The sequence below is a fragment of the Leptodactylus fuscus genome, chromosome 6 (genome assembly GCF_031893055.1).
Source record: "Leptodactylus fuscus isolate aLepFus1 chromosome 6, aLepFus1.hap2, whole genome shotgun sequence".
Lineage (NCBI taxonomy): Eukaryota > Metazoa > Chordata > Amphibia > Anura > Leptodactylidae > Leptodactylus > Leptodactylus fuscus.
In genome coordinates, this window is record NC_134270.1 from 160982455 (window position 1) to 160999345 (window position 16891).

A 16891-nucleotide genomic window follows, 5' to 3' on the forward strand; every position below is an offset into this window, starting at 1 on the left:
TTTGTCTATCAGGTTTTACAGGTTTTATTCAAATAACCAAATCTCATTTATAAAGTTTTAGAATTTGTTCACCAGTTGTTTATAAATAAAGTTGATTGAAAGGAGCACAGGAAGTGCTCAGACACTAATCCTATGCTGGGTCCCATGGCAACCAATCAGCTATCAGCTTTCATTTACAGCAGAGCAGGTTAGAAAATGAAAGCCGTTCTCTGATTGGTTTCTGTTGGCAGCCTTCTTCTCTTTCTCGCTGAGGCCTTGCCCTTGATTCTGGTTCCGGGGCCACAGCTACAGGGACCACAAAGTTTGGTTTACAGGGGCAACCAATCAGATATCAGCTTTCATTTTTCCAGAGCAGTTTGAGACGTGAAAGCTGCACTGTGATTGGTTGCAATGGGCAACAGTTTTTCCTTTAGACAGTCCTGGTCACTGAGGCTTATAGACTGCCACATTCTGTATTTTTGCAGGTTGTCTAAAGAGCTTGCAGTCTAAATGTCCTGATTCTGGACCTGCGAGCGCTGCCATCCGTAATTCATAGAGTTTAATAGGAGGTTGTCGTCCCTCTCGCTATATTTAGGCCTAGGTTATTTTCATCTCGGACATCGAGATCTGCAGGAGATTTCTATTATTCATGCAAAATCTTATAATACGTGACTAGACAGTCAGAGTGCTGTCATCGGTGCACGGAAGGAGGGTCTGATGTTCATTTCAGGGTTGTACCAAGTATAAGATAGGGGGTAACTTTGTGATTGGTGGGGGTCCTGAGACAAGGCTCCATTTTCCCCATCCTAATGGAGCGGCAGACCTACGTTCATTCTCTGCGAGCAGCCGATATAGCCGAGCAATGTTCTTGGCTGTCTCCGGCTGTCACATAGGGAATGAATGGACTGGAAGGTGCATGGTTGGGCTGTTACTCCATTAGGTAAGACCACCATAAGTCATGAAGTTATCTCCTATAGCCTATCAATAATAGATAGCTACAAAACTTGGTACAACTGCTATAATACGTCTTGCGCACAACTGTAGACCTATACATCTCTATGGTCCTGTATACACAGCCATAGTTTATGTAGATGTGTGTCCGGGCCAGACAAAAGAGCCATAAAAAATGGAGCAGGTCCGTTTTTGCAGCTCAGTCAATGTCTGGGTCACTGAAAACCACGAATCATGGATGACACATACCAACCAATCCATGTTTTATCCGTTCCGTTTTTACTGACCCGTGCGCTGCAACTGTGCATGGAGCGCAAGACTTTTCCTTCGGGTTTTCAAGGATTGTGACCGATATTGATAAAGGGGTATTGTCATCCTTCACAGGATATACTAAAAATGTCTGACAGATCTGGGAACCGTACCTCTCTTCATAGTGGGGATCTCTGACCCCCTTCCCAATCCTGCCCGATGCTGCAGTTATTGTGAAAAGAGTCGTAGTCACTTCTTCAGCTTAGAACACTTCTTCCCATGTGTCAGTCTCTACTGTAGTCCTGACTAGAGATGAGCGAGTACTGTTGGGATCAGCCGATCCGAACAGCACACTCGCATAGAAATGAATGGACGTAGCCGGGACGCGGGGGGTTAAGCGGCCGGCCGCCGTCAAAGTGGAAGTACCAGGTGCTTCCATTCATTTCTATGGAGCGTCCTGTTCGGATCGGCTGATCCCAACAGTACTCGCTTATCTCTAGTCCTGACATTTTATCAATGAAGCAGGACACTCTGGATGAACAGAACCTTAGTTTCCTGTACGTTTTTCAGCTAAGGCTGTGATGTCCATGGAGTGACTTAGATACAACATTTGACCAATTTCTTCAACTCTGTATGAAAAGTGCAAAAAACATTTACTTTTAGGTAGTCAGCGCCTCAAAATAATGCCGGAGCTTTCTCTCTTAGAACTTTGTATTGTTCCTCTGTTTATTCTTCCTGGAAGTGGTTGTATAAATCGATGCTTGGGTGTTACCATTAGCATACAACCAGTCATTAGTATGGGTACTGATAATATGTAGATTACTGTTATTGGAGCCTTTAATTATGGACTATCAATGGTATTTAGGACTTGGCACAAAGCAATTCACTGGCTATATGATGTGGAGTTGTGCCTAGGCCAGTGCTGCTACATTCCCGGCCATTATGGGATTCTTGGGAGTGATTTACATGGAAACCATTTAGCCTCTAGGACGTTGTACATAAAAGAGCAGGTATATGAGACGCACACTACCTGACCGTACAAGATGCAAAGATGTCGGACGAGTCTGAGATACAATGGTAGGGGCAGGGTCTGATTTCTAGTAACAGTCTATATACAGTGACATAGGGAGACAGAGGGGTCCAAGATCATGAAGACTATTAGGTTTCTGAAATCATGGACATCTGGTGCTCACTGCGTAGGTAAGCATAAGGAATTTTTACACACACATATATATATATATATATATATATATTCACACACTGTATACTGGTGTTTGTTGCTTTGACCAAACAGTACTATGGAGATCGGTATAACTAATCCTCCCCTGTTTGTGTATACGGTATATAGATACATAGATATGTGTATACATAGACACTGTTGCCAGGTGTCCTCAGGAAGGGGTATACAGGTATGACCTACCTACGCTGGTCACTGACCGCTTAGATCCTTAGGTAACAGCCTGCTGAATGTTCATACCCTGCAATCACTGCACTACCTCTATATACTAAGGTAATACGGACAGATATCGAGGGGGCAGGACATGTAATAAATGTGTGTGTTGGGTTCTGTGTACATGTAGACCTATTTCACACTAGAATTGTGGTGTTTTGTCATAGTGTGAATTGCAGTATTATGGAGTTTGTGTTAGTCATTGTACATATAGAAGTGCAGTGCTATTATATTGTGTCTTATTAGATTAGATAACATTCTTGTGTATACTGACATGGTGTAGGGCAAGTCATAAAGCACGCAATATGGTAAAAGAGGCAGAGCAATAATAAGATAGAGGAAAGGGAAGAAGCTAGGAAAAAAGGAAAGCTCAGCAACTGTAGGATACAACGGTAAGGGCTCGGTCACATCTGTGCCCGTACTCCATTCTGCAGGTTTCCGTTTCCTGCACAAAACAGGGGCAAGAGACGAAAACCTGCAGACATGTTTCAAGCCCATTCATTTGAATGGGCTTGAAAAGTGTCCAGCCATGTGTGACGGTGAGCGTTTTATGCTCTCCGCGGCTAAACCAGTTTTTATAAACCTAACACAGAGTTGGACATGCAGTATTCTGTGTCCGGTTTAAAAAAAAAACGGTTTAGCCGCGGAGCACATAAAACGCTCACCGGCGCTCACGGTAGGACTCGGTATGACAGATTTCCGTCTTCTGTATTTAGAAGATGGAAACCTGAAAACGGAGTTCAAATTTCAAAGGACAGAAAGAGGGACACTACATGTGGCGCACCAAGCACGCCGCTGCAAATTTGGCTCCACTCAATTCTATGTTAACGTGACAACTCTGATCCATATTTTTATCTGCCCCCACACAGTATAACGCGCCTACAGTCACCCATTATATGCCACCACATTATAATGTTCATCTCCAATCAATTAATGAATCCCCTCTACTGGTGCCCCAGTTTAAACTGGGGGAAACTAGAGGGGGACATCAAACTGGGGCATCTGGAGGGTGACATTAAACTGTGGGGGTAGTTTTAATGGGGATAGGCTACTGGAAGGGGACATTAAACTGGGGGCAACTAGAGGGGGACATTAAACTCGGGGGCAATGACAGGGGGAAATTAAACCATGGACGCAGATGAGTTAAATCCGGGACCCTCCTTCCCACCGACTAGGCCCACGGGACAGGACCCACAATCCGAGACTGTCCCGCCAAATCTAGGACGGTTGGAAGGTATGAGTATGTGTCATGTGACATCACTACAGAGTCGTGTGATGTAATAGCTGTCCCTATATAACATCATGTGATGTCACAGCTCTCCTGATATAACTTATACTTAATTCATGTGATATCACAGCTCTCCTGATATATGTTTGTACTACCTATACACTGCATATACTCACAGCAGATCTTAAAGGGACTTTTTAGTTTATGGAAATAATTAATAGTCTTTGTATAAAATTCTGCATTTGACATTTCCAATATACTTTCTGTATCAGTTCCTCATGATTTTCAAGATCTCTATTTGCTGTCATTAAGTAGGATCACTTGTTCGGGTCATGTGACAGAAGCACAGTATAGGATTCTTTACAGTTACAGTACACTCTGTATAGTAACTACCCCTACACCTTTGAGTCCATCACATTACCAGGACAGCTTTTATCCAATCTCATTGAAATGAATGGAGCAGGGCGAACATTTCCAGCTGAGTTCAAAATAAACCTGTTTTTGTCATTGGTGAGGGTCCAAACCATCGGACCTCTACCAATCAACAACTTACCCCCTATCCTATGAATGGAGGGGACTTTTGTAACTAGACTCTGCACAGATCATCTGTTTTAGCAGCCTCCAGGTTCTGGGAGCTATCAGTAATAGGATTGGTGCTATAGTTTACCGGAACCACTGCTATGCAGTGGATGGGGCTGCCATATTACATCTATAGGAGCAGTGCTGCACGCAACAACCAACCACTAGGAACCCGGAAGTTGCTGCAAGAGATGATCTGTGTTGGCCCTGGCGTTGCACCCCAATAGATCTCATATTATCAGTATGAAAATTTGATTTGGGGCCAAAAAATCCTTTTAAAGGGGTTATCCAGTTTCTAAAATTGATGGCCTATCCTTGGGATAGGCCATCAATATTATATTTGCGGGGGTCTAAGAAGACAGCATGGTTTGCGGTATTATTTACTTTCGAAAGTTGTGCTGCTCACTCACCATACAAACTGTAGCAGCGAGTGTAGATACAGAAGCGGCGTCCCATTGAAATCTGTGCAGCAGCGATGCAATACCTGCAGTTTGTATGGTGAGTGAGCAATAACATTGTAAACAATACCACAAACCGCGCTTTTTCAGTAGTGATAACCTGCCTGGGTACCGAGTGTCGGACCCCTACAAATCTAATTCTGATGGCCTATCCTAAGAGTAACCCCTTTAAGTTCTCTCATCCAACAGAGGTAAATGATTAATTTACTATCCTCTGAGAAATTCCCTAAGCGGAGATCCGAGAAAAAAATCATTGTGTGATCCTGCCACAAGTCTATTGATTCCGAATTAGCGAGTTTATCGGACAGTCTGTTGGATCGTTCCATCCATAGTCAGCTGTGACGTGGTCGGGTCATGAAGGGAGAAACGCGGCCGGTTGAGGGTTATTCTCCTGCTCTGACATGAAGCCGGGTGATCTCCCAGGCAGTGGTCTGTATCATGGGATGTTTCCCAATTTAGAACATTAGTCAGTAACTGGCTGGACAAGTGGAGGGTTGGAGCAGTCTCTGTTACACCCTGAGAGGCTTACGTTACCCAGTGTAGCATTAACCCTGAGTCAGGAGGGGGCAGGGAGCGCCACACATGTTATATGTCATATCTGTGACTGGGTGATGTCCACGGTCATCTATGACAGAGCAGTGTCACCGAAAGGGCTGATGTCACTGTGCAAGGAATATTAATAGGTGTGAGAAGTAGGTGACAGAAACACTACTGACTCCCTGCCTAGGAGTGGTCATAACAGTCTTGTGCTGCACAGTACTACTTCTCATGTACACTCTGTATGTTATTATAACCTGCTCTTATTCTGTATATATGGACACTGCACAGTACCACTTCTCTTATTCTGTATATATGGACACTGCACAGTACCACTTCTCTTGTCCCGTATACTAATGTAATTCTCAGTATCTGCTCTTATTCTGTGTATATGGACACTGCACAGTACCACTTCTCTTATTCTGTATATATAGGACACTGCACAGTATCACTTCTCTTGTCCTGTATACTGGTGTAATTCTCAGTATCTGCTCTTATTCTGTATATATGGACACTGCACAGTACCACTTCTCCTGTCCTGTATATTGTATACTGGTGTAATTCTCAGTATCTGCTCTTATTCTGCATAAATGGTCAGTACACAGTACCACTTCTCTTTTCCTGCAATGCTCAGTTTCTGACATTATTTTGTGTATATAGACATTGCACAGTATCACTTCTCTAGTCCTGTATACTGGGTGTAATTCTCAGTATCTGCTCTTATTCTGTATATATGGACACTGCACAGTACCACTTCTCCTGTCCTGTATACTGGTGTAATTCTCAGTATCTGCTCTTATTCTGTATATAGGACACTGCACAGTACCACTTCTCTTGTCCTGTATACTGGGTGTAATTCTCAGTATCTGCTCTTATTCTGTATATATGGACACTGCACAGTACCACTTCTCTTGTCCTGTATACTGGTGTAATTCTCAGTATCTGCTCTTATTCTGTATATATGGACAGTGCACAGTACCACTTCTCTTGTCCTATATACTGGTGTAATTCTCAGTATCTGCTCTTATTCTGTATATATGGACACTGCACAGTACCACTTCTCCTGTCCTGTATATTGGTGTAATTCTCAGTATCTGCTCTTATTCTGTACAGTGTTGGCCACAAGTATTGGCATGCCTGCAATTCTGTCAGATAATACTCAGTTTCTTCCAGAAAATTATTGCAATCACAAATTCTTTGGTATTATTGTCTTCATTTAATTTGTTTTCAATGGAAAACCACAAAAAGAATTGTCAAAAAGCCAAATTGGATATAATTCCACAACAAACATAAAAAAGGGGGTGGACAAAAGTATTGGCACTGTTTGAAAAATCATGTGATGCTTCTTTAATTTGTGTAATTATCAGCACCTGTTACTTACCTGAGGCACCTAACAGGTGGTGGCAATAACTAAATCACACTTGCAGCCAGTTGAAATGGATTAAAGTTGACTCAACCTCTGTCCTGTGTCCTTGTGTGACCACATTGAGCATGGAGAAAAGAAAGAAGACCAAAGAACTGTCTGAGGACTTGAGAAGCAAAATTGTGAGGAAGCATGAGCAATCTCAAGGCTACAAGTCCATCTCCAAAGACCTGAATGTTCCTGTGTCTACCGTGCGCAGTGTCATCAAGACGTGTAAAGCCCATGGCACTGTGGCTAACCTCCCTAGATGTGGACGGAAAAGAAAAATTTTCGAGAGATTTCAACGCAAGATTGTGCGGATGGTGGATAAAGAACCTCGACTAACACCCAAACAAGTCCAAGCTGCCCTGCAGTCCGAGGGTACAACAGTGTCACCCCGTACTATCCGTCAGCGTCTGACTGAAAAGGGACTGTATGGTAGGAGACCCAGGAAGACCCCACTTCTTACCCAGAGACATAAAAAAGCCAGGCTGGAGTTTGCCAAAACTTACCTGAGAAAGCCAAACACGTTCTGGAAGAATGTTCTCTGGTCAGATGAGACAAAAGTAGGAAAAGGCCTCAACATAGAGATTACAGGAAAAAAGAGGCCTTCAAAGAAAAGAACACGGTCCCTACAGTCAGACATGGCGGAGGTGCCCTGATGTTTTGGGGTTGCTTTGCTGCCTCTGGCACTGGACTGCTTGATCGTGTGCATGGCATTATGAAGTCTGAAGACGACCAACACATTGTGCAGCATAATGTAGGGCCCAGTGTGAGAAAGCTGGGTCTCCCTCAGAGGTCATGGGTCTTCCAGCAGGACAATGACCCAAAACACACTTCAGGTCAGCACTAGAAAATGGTGGTGAGAGAAAGCCCTGGAGACTTGTAAAGTGGCAGCAATGAGTCCAGCCCTGAATCCCATAGAACACCTGTGGGGGAGGAGAGATCTCTTGATGGCAGTTTGGAGAAGGCCCCCTTCACATCTCAGGGGGGACCTGGAGCAGTTTGCCAAAGAAGAATGGTCTAAAATTCCAGCAGAGCCTTGTAAGAAACTCATTGATGGTTACTGGAAGCGGTTGTGCACAGTTATTGTGTCTAAAGGTTGTGCTACCAAGTATTAGGCTGAGGGCGCCAATACTTCTGTCCGGCCCATTTTTGGAGTTTTGTGTAAAATGATCAATAATTTGACTTTTTTTTCATTCTCTTTTGTGTTTTTTCATTGCAAGCAAAATAAATGAAGATATTACCAAAGAGTTTGTGCTTGTAATCATTATCTGGAAGAAACTGAGTATTATCTGACAGAATTGCAGGGGTGCCAATACTTTTGGCCAACACTGTATATATGGACACTGGACAGTACCACTTCTCTTGTCCTGTATACTGGGTGTAATTCTCAGTATCTGCTCTTATTCTGTATATATGGACACTGCACAGTACCACTTCTCTTGTCCTGTATACTGGGTGTAATTCTCAGTATCTGCTCTTATCCTGTATATATGGACACTGGACAGTACCACTTCTCTTGGCCCGTATGCTGGGTGTAATTCTCAGTATCTGCTCTTATTCTGTATATATGGACACTGCACAGTACCACTTCTCTTGTCCTGTATACTGGTGTAATTCTCAGTATCTGCTCTTATCCTGTATATATGGACACTGCACAGTACCACTTCTCCTGTCCTGTATACTGGTGTAATTCTCAGTATCTGCTCTTATTCTGTATATATGGACACTGCACAGTACCACTTCTCTTGTCCTGTATACTGGTGTAATTCTCAGTATCTGCTCTTATTCTGTATATATGGACACTGCACAGTACCACTTCTCCTGTCCTGTATACTGGTGTAATTCTCAGTATCTGCTCTTATTCTGTATATATGGACACTGCACAGTACCACTTCTCTTGTCCTGTATACTGGTGTAATTCTCAGTATCTGCCATTATTCTGTATATATGGACACTGCACAGTACCACTTCTCCTGTCCTGTATACTGGTGTAATTCTCAGTATCTGCTCTTATTCTGTATGTATGGACACTGCACAGTACCACTTCTCTTGTCCTGTATACTGGGTGTAATTCTCAGTATCTGCTCTTATTCTGTATATAGGACACTGCACAGTACCACTTCTCTTGTCCTGTATACTGGGTGTAATTCTCAGTATCTGCTCTTATTCTGTATATATGGACACTGCACAGTACCACTTCTCTTGTCCTGTATACTGGGTGTAATTCTCAGTATCTGCTCTTATTCTGTATATAGGACACTGCACAGTACCACTTCTCTAGTCCTGTATACTGGTGTAATTCTCAGTATCTGCTCTTATTCTGTATATAGGACACTGCACAGTACCACTTCTCTTGTCCTGTATACTGGGTGTAATTCTCAGTATCTGCTCTTATTCTGTATATAGGACACTGCACAGTACCACTTCTCTTGTCCTGTATACTGGGTGTAATTCTCAGTATCTGCTCTTATTCTGTATATATGGACACTGCACAGTACCACTTCTCTTGTCCTGTATACTGGGTGTAATTCTCAGTATCTGCTCTTATTCTGTATATAGGACACTGCACAGTACCACTTCTCTAGTCCTGTATACTGGTGTAATTCTCAGTATCTGCTCTTATTCTGTATATAGGACACTGCACAGTACCACTTCTCTTGTCCTGTATACTGGGTGTAATTCTCAGTATCTGCTCTTATTCTGTATATATGGACACTGCACAGTACTACTTCTCTTGGCCCGTATGCTGGGTGTAATTCTCAGTATCTGCTCTTATCCTGTATATATGGACACTGCACAGTACCACTTCTCTTGTCCTGTATACTGGGTGTAATTCTCAGTATCTGCTCTTATTCTGTATATATGGACACGGCACAGTACCACTTCTCTTGTCCTGTATACTGGTGTAATTCTCAGTATCTGCTCTTATCCTGTATATATGGACACTGCACAGTACTACTTCTCTTGGCCCGTATGCTGGGTGTAATTCTCAGTATCTGCTCTTATCCTGTATATATGGACACTGCACAGTACCACTTCTCTTGTCCTGTATACTGGTGTAATTCTCAGTATCTGCTCTTATTCTGTATATATGGACACTGCACAGTACCACTTCTCTTGTCCTGTATATATGGACACTGCACAGTACCACTTCTCTTGTCCTGTATATATGGACACTGCACAGTACTACTTCTCTTGTCCTGCTGTTAGTGATGCTGTCTCTATCTTTGTCGTGTACTTTTCATGTACATTTTCTGAGATTTTCACATGACATGATAGAGTGTTTGTCCATTTATAATCATCAGATAATATCCTGGAAATAACTTCTTAAAGACATTCTCTTAACTCAAGAACCTCTGTCCATGTTCTCTATTAGGGCAAACACTCATCATATGGGAGGAATTGGGGGACTAGAATGTGGACTCCATGCAGCCATGTTTTCTATGGTGGTATATTGACGCTCTTTCCAGCTGATCACTAAGGGTAAGTTCACACAGGTTTTTTGGAGCGGAACCTGAGGTGGAGGATGCCTCAGGTTCCGATCCAAAAACCGAGTTAGCTGCAACTGTAAGCCGGTACACTGCATCGCATCCAGCTGCGCTACGGATTAGGCCTAAAGAATGGTCCTTGTCCGGAGGAGGGAGATTCTTCAGGCCGAATTGTGAGGTGACTCGGCCTATAGAATGAGCACCTCGCTTCTTTCTTCCAGGAGCCAGAAGAAATGGCTCCTGGAAAAAGCTCCTGAGCGGCTCTTATTGATTTCAATGGAAGACATCTTTTTGGTCAGGGTTTTGAGGCGATTACGGCCTGACCAAGAAACCCTGACCAAAAAATTGCATGTGAACTTGCCCTAAGGCAGCTGCAGGGAGTTATTAGCTGATTCATCCCCTTTAAGTTGTTAAAAGATGCTGTAGCTGCTTCAGAATTATATCTGTTATTGGGAAAGCTGGGTAGCAATCATCCTGGTCACATTATCAGCTTTTACTGGTTGGTGGCTTCCAGATTTCTAAAATTTTGAATGGCAAATCTTCTGAATTTTACATCACTATGTGGAGGGTTACTTAATACACCTGAAATTATCATTCAGGAATCTGGAAAAGCTGGATGACCGAATTAGACTGCTGCACACTGGTCATGGATCTGACTAATAGGCTTGTTGTCTTGACCCAGATGGTTCTCCCAGAGGCAAATATTCATCACCCTGTACATGACTTCTAACTGTGTTTAATTATTAAAAGGTAACTCCACCCAAAACTCATAATCCCCTGCTGCTGGATTCACATGAGTTACCTGCACATTGAACGTCTCAGTCCATGAAATCCACACAGTCCTACAGTCTATTACCGCTGACAGCCAGCCTCTATATCATGTCTGAGAGGTTGTCACAGCCCCGCCCCCTGTTACTGACATCACTGAATACGATATAATGATATGATCAGACATGAGATCCGCATACCTTATACTACTGTAAGAGCTGTTCTATCTATTACTACTGACAACCAGCCTCTATATCATGTCTGAGAGGTTGTCACAGCCCCGCCACCTCTTACTGATAGAATAATAATATAATTCCATTGTGATCTGATATTAGATCCATACACATTATACTACAGTAACAGCTATTACTGCTGACACCAGACTCTATTATGTCTCAGTGGTTGTCACAGCCCCGCCCCTTGTTGGTAATATCACTTTTATTCGCCTGAGCTGCAATCTATATGTTACTATAACCTGATTTACAGGGGCGCTCCATCTTGCTCATTCTGTTGAGTAATAGTTTGGTGACACTGACTACATGTTACAGTGAATTCCTGCAGAACCCGATTGTTCCGCTGTCGGCCGCTCCGCAGGTATTTTCACTGTTTCACCTGCGGCTGCTCTGGACGGTGCAAAAACAAGTCTGAACACTGAGATAGTAATGTACATGGAATCCCATGATTCACCGGGTTATTTATAGCTAACATTCTCCAGCACCTTCCTGCGTAGGGGCCATTATTCTGGGCCACTCTGCCTATGCTGAGTTCTATCTTCTACTCCAGTCACATCCAGAGCTGCAGTTACCATTATTATAATTGCTGCTTGCAAGCTTTCTCCACAGATAATCTGATCTCAGGACTAAGGGCTAGTGACCACGTATTTTGGTCCTGATTGTGATGCAGGAAGCCGTGTCAGAATAGGACCAAAATGTACCTGCCGTGACTTTGCACTCCGGAGTAGGCCCAAATGTATGGGCCTAGACCAGAGGGTGCTGCCGCGAGGCGGACGCCGGTGCTGAATCAGCCGCGGAATCCACCTGAAGAAAGGGCAGCTCGCTTCTTTTTTCCGTGAGTCGGAACATACAGCTCACGGAAAAGGCTCATTCACACGGGGCAAGTGAGGACTGATTTTGAAGCCGAATCCTCCTCAGAATCCGCCCCCTCACAATGGAGGTCTATGTAGACCGCCAGCTTCCTTTTTTCCGTGAGCGGTATGTTCTGGGTCATGGAAAAAAGAAGCGAGCTGCCCTTTCTGCAGGCAGATTCCGCAGCTGATTCAGCCCCCGCGACAGCACGCTCCGGACTAGGCCTATTCATTTGGGCCTACTCCGGAGCGGGAAGACAGTCGTGGCAGGCGCCCTAAAGACGGTCAGCAGTGATGGATTGCTTCAGTCAGCCCTCACTTGTCTTCCAAATTCTTGGTTGTCCCTCACCCCTCATGAATAGGACCTGAATGTTGAGGGGGACCAAGGCTGGTACATGAGTTTGGCAGCCATTATGCAGTCACTGCTGTTTGTGCTCTTACAATGCCTTTCTCTCTAGTAACAAGAAGCTAGGCGATTTGTAGATACTGCTCTGGTTGTGACTAGAGTACAACATCTGATACCATCCAAAGTATTTGCTGAGTTACTCAGTAAACTATCACTGGCCCCTTCCAGGTGGTGGATTATTAAAAGTCTGGATCGTCGCCATGCTGGGATATCATAAATCACATAGCTTTTACGTAGCTGCGGTGTGTACTGACCTTGGCGCTGCCGCATCGGTCATTTTTTTTTTTGTGTGTGACACAAGAATGTGGCTCGGTCATGTGACCCGCGCTCCTGTTTGTGGTCAGCAGCTCAAGGGTTAAACCTCCATACATACTGAAAAAATGAAAACGGGCCATTTTTTACGGCGGTTTTGCATAGGGGCGCCCATTGTCACGGCTCCCTCATAGACTTGAGCCTATTGAGGGATTTTTGACAGACTATGGACAAAATACGGACACATTGGTTCCAATGGGATTATTCTCATGTCAGTTTTTATTTAGGGACACCGAATCTGTAAGAATAAACGGAGAGGTCAGCTATTTTGGTCTGTTTTGCGGATCCCGGATGCCTATGGGTCTGTGAAAATAACGCTCTGCAGACAGATCTCTACCGTGGTCGGTCCGATTTTCACGAATCAAACTCCATACAAAACCACGATTTTTACAATCGGAAAACACTGACCTATGAATAAGGAGTATATCAGCAGAATTGTGACTGCAGCTCTGGAGGTGACTGGAGTAGAGGATATAATCTGAGTAGATGTGCTGCAGTATGAGGCCACGTCCATCCGCTCTTCTTACCCACGCCTGCACCATTTTAGCCTTTTATTGACTTTTTACCATCTTGAACTTCTCTAAACTGATGTGGAATGTCAGCGCCTCGCCCTCACCTCTCTCGCCCCTTTAGGGTGTGCTGGGGAGCTGCTCTGCAACATGATCATGATGATCTTTATGGCTGTTAGGGATGTTTTTATTACTAAAAGAATCCTCTGTGCTGCTGTTAACAGCCGTGGACAGTGACAACATATTTCTTCTCATTGACTACACATAAATGACTATTCTGAAATCCTCTGCACTGCTTTAACTCAGAAGGTGGGAGTCACTCTCTTTTTCACTACTATGGGTGGCTCTTATTACTTGGCATGCACAGGGTGTAACTGGGGTACGCTTGCACCTTTGCACTGCCTGAGCTGGGGGGTCCCTGTATTTTGGGCAGCCACATGTTATGACTGGTGCTCATGGTGACAGTATACAGCCTCCGACCTTCCAGCAATGTTTTGGCATCAGATCTTGCCAATGACGCCATCTGTTGTCTGCCCGCCTGGCCCCTGCCCCAACCAGGCAATGTATATGCAAGGGTTAGAGGGCTTCTGGTGCCCCCTTCTGTGTGTCTGCTGTACTGCAGTGACTCCCTGCACTGCTCTATTCCTTTCTATCTCTCTGCATCTCCCCCATTGAAATTAAAACTTACCCTGAGGATGGAATACCTGTCATAGTGCACGCCAGCTGCAAGACTACCCCACGAGTAACCAATTACCCCTATAGTGTTACTGCCCCCCTGCAGGACGTCCACCTCCATTACATGTGACTGAACCTTTGTTGACACCTGAAACATCTATGACAGCTAACAGGATCTGTGTCAACTGTCATCAGGGGAGGAACCGGTAAATAGCACAGGGGTGAACATGGTCCTGTATACAGTCTCCCCCGCCATAGATATGTCAGCATCCAATATCCCAGTATCCTCGCAATCTGATACCCTCCAAAAGGAATGGGAAGTGTAAGTAACGGGTTATAGGTAGAGATGAGCGAGTACTCTTCGGATCAGCCGATCCGAACAGCACGCTCGCATAGAAATGAATGGACGTAGCTGGCACGCGGGGGGTTAAGCGGAAGTACCAGGTGCTTCCATTCATTTCTATGGAGCGTGCTGTTCGGATCGGCTGATCCGAACAGTACTCGCTCATCTCTAGTTTATAGATCTTCTTCCTTCTGGATCCACTTTTGGTCTTCGCTCAAAAAACTGCTGCAAGTGTGATTGCTGTCTAAGAAAGTCCCCATAGAGAGGCCTTATATAGTATAATAATCCTATAAGTGTGCACAATATAAATTAAGCGTAACATAAAGTGATGTGTACGATGTTTCATATCATAAGCTTAGGCCGCACAGACTTGGAAGGTCTGCAATATGTTCCCCTGCAAGACACTGACAAAAACTGCCCAAGTCAAGTGGCTATGACTATGTTTCCTCTACAGGTTTAAATCCATGGAAAAAAACTTGCAGCAGTGTACAGAGACGGGTCCCTGTCTGTATTGGGGCTCACGATCTGAATCTCAGCTTAATATGTTAGGGGGAGTTCACATGGAGTAACGTGCCACGTGATGTGGTATGTATATGGCGTGTGAGATTTTGAGCGCCGTATACGCTCCCATTGATATCAATGGGAGCCTGGATCGTATACATTTTGCGGCTGCAAAATAACGCAGTGTATATGATCCAGGCTCCCATTGAAATCAATGGGAGCGTATACGGCGCTCAAAATCTCACACGCCATATACACTCACCGGCCACTTTATTAGGTACACCTGTCCAACTGCTCGTTAACACTTAATTTCTAATCAGCCAATCACATGGCGGCAACTCAGTGCATTTAGGCATGTAGACATGGTCAAGACAATCTCCTGCAGTTCAAACCGAGCATCAGTATGGGGAAGAAAGGTGATTTGAGTGCCTTTGAACGTGGCATGGTTGTTGGTGCCAGAAGGGCTGGTCTGAGTATTTCAGAAACTGCTGATCTACTGGGATTTTCACGCACAACCATCTCTAGGGTTTACAGAGAATGGTCCGAAAAAGAAAAAACATCCAGTGAGCGGCAGTTCTGTGGGCGGAAATGCGTTGTTGATGCCAAAGGTCAGAGGAGAATGGCCAGACTGGTTCGAGCTGATAGAAAGGCAACAGTGACTCAAATAGCCACCCGTTACAACCAAGGTAGCCAGAAGAGCATCTCTGAACGCACAGTACGTCAAACGCAGATGGGCTACAGCAGCAGAAGACCACACCGGGTGCCACTCCTTTCAGCTAAGAACAGGAAACTGAGGCTACAATTTGCACAAGCTCATCGAAATTGGACAATTGAAGATTGGAAAAACGTTGCCTGGTCTGATGAGTCTCGATTTCTGCTGCGACATTCGGATGGTAGGGTCAGAATTTGGCGTCAACAACATGAAAGCATGGATCCATCCTGCCTTGTATCAACGGTTCAGGCTGGTGGTGGTGGTGTCATGGTGTGGGGAATATGAGCATCGTTGCAACGCCAAAGCCTACCTGAGTATTGTTGCTGACCATGTCCATCCCTTTATGACCACAATGTACCCAACATCTGATGGCTACTTTCAGCAGGATAATGCAATGCCATGTCATAAAGCTGGAATCATCTCAGACTGGTTTCTTGAACATGACAATGAGTTCACTGTACTCCAATGGCCTCCACAGTCACCAGATCTCAATCCAATAGAGCATCTTTGGGATGTGGTGGAACGGGAGATTCGCATCATGTCAATATGGACCAAAATCTCTGAGGAATGCTTCCAGCACCTTGTTCAATCTATGCCACGAAGAATTGAGGCAGTTCTGAAGGCAAAAGGGGGTCCAACCCGTTACTAGCATGGTGTACCTAATAAAGTGGCCGGTGAGTGTACGTACCACATCACGCGGCACGTTACTCCGTGTGAACTCCCCCTTAGTATGTTTTAGTGTGTTGGCGGACACAACATAACCCACAGGAAGCACAAACACATAGCATACAAACTTCATGCAGATGTCACCCTGGATCAGACCACAATCCCCAGCACTACAAGGAAATAATACTACCCACTGAGCCACCATACTGTCCTCTGTGAAATACCGTAAATTATGGTCTGTATTTCTTACACGGTTCAGTATACATATATACAGAATAAGAGCAGATACTGAGATTACACCAGTATACAGGACAGGAGAAGTGGTACTGTGCAGTGTCCATATATACAGAATAAGAGAAGTGGTACTGTGCAGTGTCCATATATACAGAATAAGAGCAGATACTAAGGATTACACCAGTATACAGGACAAGAGAAGTGGTACTGTGCAGTGTCCATATATACAGAATAAGAGCAGATACTGAGAATTACACCCAGTATACAGGAAAAGAGAAGTGGTACTGTGCAGTGTCCATATATACAGAATAAGAGCAGATACTAAGGATTACACCAGTATACAGGACAAGAGAA

General features: G+C 44.3%; 1 protein-coding gene across 4 annotated transcripts in view; it reads left to right on the forward strand.

Annotated features, from left to right (window-relative positions):
• ARHGEF10L (Rho guanine nucleotide exchange factor 10 like) overlaps nucleotides 1–16891 on the forward strand; it is a 64346-nt gene that overhangs the window by 887 nt on the left and 46568 nt on the right. The gene's annotated exons all lie outside the window — the stretch shown is intronic.